The sequence below is a fragment of the Apium graveolens genome, chromosome 5 (assembly GCF_009905375.1).
Source record: "Apium graveolens cultivar Ventura chromosome 5, ASM990537v1, whole genome shotgun sequence".
NCBI classification, from domain to species: Eukaryota; Viridiplantae; Streptophyta; class Magnoliopsida; order Apiales; family Apiaceae; genus Apium; species Apium graveolens.
Window position 1 is genome coordinate 242,950,208 of NC_133651.1, and position 4,495 is coordinate 242,954,702.

A 4,495-nucleotide genomic window follows, 5' to 3' on the forward strand; every position below is an offset into this window, starting at 1 on the left:
TGAAATATAAACACATTTAACTATTCTGAACTTAAAATATGAATGAAGAAATATTTGTAGTATTTTAGAAGAAAGGTTAGGAATACTTGCCTCAATTGATAAACCTCAGATCTTTAACTATATGCCTTATCACTCAGTCTGGATGTATCTATATTTTTATTGACAGGCTACTTGACCTTTCTTATCATTCATTATTTCAGGTTTATCTCTATCCTGAATCCACTCGTTTCATTACTATACGTAATCAGGCTTTACTTTTACAATCTCCGTCTGGCATTGAATGCCTTGCACTGTGTGTATCTATCATAAAAGATATCATTCAATTAACTGACAATATATAAATGTCTAGTCTATACGTTTATCCTTATCATTTACCCGCCCGATAATAACAGATAAGGATCATCTTTAATCAGATAAAGTTTAATAGACGCGTGGACTCATAGTTTACATAACACATAAACACATAAGGTATGTATCATATATTTCAAAAAACATATAACTCAGTTCGTCAAAACATTTGACTCGGTATGATCAAAACTGAAATCGAGTCAAAATACAATTTTACGATAATTACGCGACTTAGAAATGTTTACAAAATTAAGCGAACTTTCGAAACGAAATATTTTATGTTACGAAATTGTTTTTAATGAAATCAAAATATTTTTCTGAGTCTAGACACGTTCATTTCGTATTAAACGGACGAACGGTCTATTTAATACGAATTTTTGAACATTTTTCAGAATTAAAACAGGTCTTCGAATTATTTTATAATTAAACAATAGTGTTCGAACACCCGAATCTGACTTTAAAATAATTTTATAATAATTATTGAGCTTTGAAAATAATTTAAAATAATATTTTAAAGCTCGAAACTATTATTCAGAATTTTTAAATTAAAATAAATAATTAAATTCAATTATTAAATCAATTAAAATCAATTAATAATTAATTTAATTAATTAATTAATTAAATTAATTAATTAATTAATATAAAATTAATCGATTAATTAAAATAATTAAAAACTAATTAAAATTAATTAATAAAATAAATCAGATCTATTTTTGGAATTAATAAATAATTAAAAATGAATTTTGTATTTTATTTTTAAGAAATTAAACTTAGAAACAAGAAATCAGGACACTTGAACTGGGAAACAGATTGAAGGGCGACAAAAATGGGGAGGGTGACTGGAGTTCTGATGAACTCGGCCGGAAACTGGGAACAATCCTAGAAACCGGCGAGTTTCGTCGGAATTCGGCGAACCTCAAAATCCTCTAAACACACACAATCGTGCACCGATTTTAATAGAAAAGCACTCAATAGTTTCCCAGCAACACGACCAAGCATCTGTAACCGTAATCCATTAACAGAACTCCGATTCCGGCTAAACTCGAACAATCCGGTGACTACTTCCGGTGAAATGACGGAATCACTCAATTCTCAACCAATTCGAACACTTTATATATGAAAATGAAGTTTTAATCACGTACAACATGATCATGTAATCAAAATCAATCACCGGTTCGTCTAATATGCAAAATCAAATCTTAAAAATAATTAAACCTATGAACTCGACTTAACACCTTGGGAATCAAACACAATAATTAAATACATGAATCAACTTGAAATCACATAATAAAGCTATATATATCATTAAAAACAACCAAAAACCCCTGAATAAAAAAATTCCAAATTCAATTAAGAACATTCATACCCCTTATAAACCCTAATTTTAATAATTCAAGAATCAAACTCAAATTTCTATATGTTATTGAACTCGATTTTTGACATATAATATACCAAATTAATCAGGAGAAAATCACTTTGATTTCTGCACTAAAATGGTTGATTGATTCATAAAGTACTTTTCGAGAGCTTTGATTTGATATATGGCACGCCCAAATCGGAGTTCGATAACACTTTTGTTCGAGGGTTTGATTTTCAAGAACGCGGTGTTTTTAAGGTTTTCTCTGTAATTTCTATATTTTTACTGACTGATTATGATTATACGAACAAAATAAAATAAGAAAAAGGCTATTTATATTTATGGAATATTGGTTCATGTTGGATAGTATTGGATCGATAAATTAGTTACTTAGCCGTTAAGTAACTGCAAAAACGATCTGATTTAATACCCGTATTGGATAAATATCCAAACCGGGCTTCTTATAAAACACTTTATACGAAAATAATGTAATATTATCCCGTCTTTTGAGAATACGGGTTTTGTTGATTTATCGAAATGATTATCGTATCGAAAATATCTGCGTCGGGCCGCGCACGGGGCAAACCGTAATCCGGATCGAAAAAGTCAAAACACGGAAAATGTTTAGAATTATCATATTAGGTTAGAAAGGAGTTTTCGGAAGAGTTTCGGGTTGTAAAAACGTAAAAACGGTTGAAGTTGGGCGATTCCCGGCTTTATAAATTGTTTCGTAATTATTCAGAAAATAATTAATAAATTCATAAATCATTATAAAATCATATAACACTCCAAAAATTACCAGAAAAATACCTTAATTATCTATATTTTATTCTGGACATATTAAAATTAACATACGCACATTTTATTATATACAGACATCCAAAGATTATTATCAATCATCAGATAATTCACCAAAAATTCACATAATAATCACATAATAATCATTTATTGAAAAAAAAAATTAGACGTTATGTCCCGGATGTTAGATCATTCCCCTCTTAAAAGGATTCTGTCCTCAGAATCATACTAAGGAATAAATACTAATACTTTTCAAGTATCTCACTTTTATTCTCTCAGGTGAATCTTTCAACCTTACAACCTTTCATAAACTTTAACTTACAATATCAATCATTCCTTAACAGCCTCTTGCTGACATCATATTCTATTAGTTGCTCGTATATCTCAACTCAAATCTCCACCTTCTATATATAATGGAGTTAAATTACTCTTCTTGAGTATACACATATAAACACCCTATGAACCTGATATGCGTGTGGCGGTGAAATCAACTCACTTACACTTATCCTGCCTATTTTATTGTCTCAAAGGGACCAGCATAATGCATATAAATTTTCTTTTTCTTTCTAATTCTAGTAATTCGTGTTCATAAACGTTTCCAATAGTTATTGGTTGTCGAACCTCATTCCCACATGTTTCCTTGTTCAATTAATTTAGTTCATAATCGCTTCCAATCGCATTCGAGGTTCTTTCATCGTTCCCTTAATCTTCTTGTCCATCGGTGAATGATACACGGAACCCTAGCGTATTCGATTTCTAACGTTCTCGAAATTACTTCAAAATTAAGAATCAACGAGAAAATATCGATTGGATATGATTGACGAACAAGTTTATCATCATACCTTACTTCCCTTGAATCACAATCGAGTATATGGGCCGAGCGAAAAGCTCTTACTATTTAGAAAAAAAAATGTTCTAACCTGGAGATATTACCCACATATTCTAACCTATATTATCATTTATTTTGGTTCCAAGGAGTTCTCATACGAAACTAACTGCAATGTTCTCCCTTGACGTCTAGTCACATATAACGTCTATTCTTTTCTTTATGTCATATTATCATAAAGTCTTTTTTGACATCTATGTATTGCATCACATTCTTGGAATAACTTAAATCCCTTGAGTTAACGATGTTTAGCCAAATTCCTCTCTTTTAGTTCTGCCTTACTGAATGTTCGTTCATCTAGGAGTGGTATATACTATTCTGGTTCGACATAATTCACCGTATTCTAAATATTTATGGCAAATCTTCAATCAAATAGTGTTGATCATTTACAATCAATTCCTGGATCTGATGACGTATCACCATTTCTTCAAGCGGCAACTAACTCTGTAATGTCTGGGAAATTTACGTCTGTATTATATCATATTTATAATAAATTATGTGTGTTAATGTGTCATTTATGTGGAATTAACTATCAAATCCTAATTGCTATGTGTTATGTGCATTCTGTGTCGTCTTGATATTTTTAAGATATTTTTCAAATACTTTATTTTTCATTTACAGCCTGCATTTCAAAAGTTTTACGACCCGAATCATGATTTTAAAGCAGATATTTCAAATAAAACAATAGGCCTTATTTTTCATCAAACGACTTTTACCATCGCATTATTCTGAACATCTAGGCATTTTATAAATTTTCTCGTTTTGCGAAAAATGACTTTTCACGGCCCCATTGGGTGTTAAAAACCCCACAAAAATCACATTTTTATTTTTATAAAATTTTAGGACTTTCATTTATACCATTTCTTTGTATTTTTGTATTATTCACAATTTTTGGGAAATTTTGGCATATATATTGTATATATAAAATATTTATAAATTAAATTTTAATACTCAAAAATTATAAAATAAGGGGCCTATTAATTTTAAAAATTGTAGAATTAGGGCCTTAATTTTATTTAGGAGTATTAATTTCACTACTATAAATAGCCTAATTTTTATTTAATTATTATTAATTAAGTAACTAAAAAATCAGAAAATTACAAAAT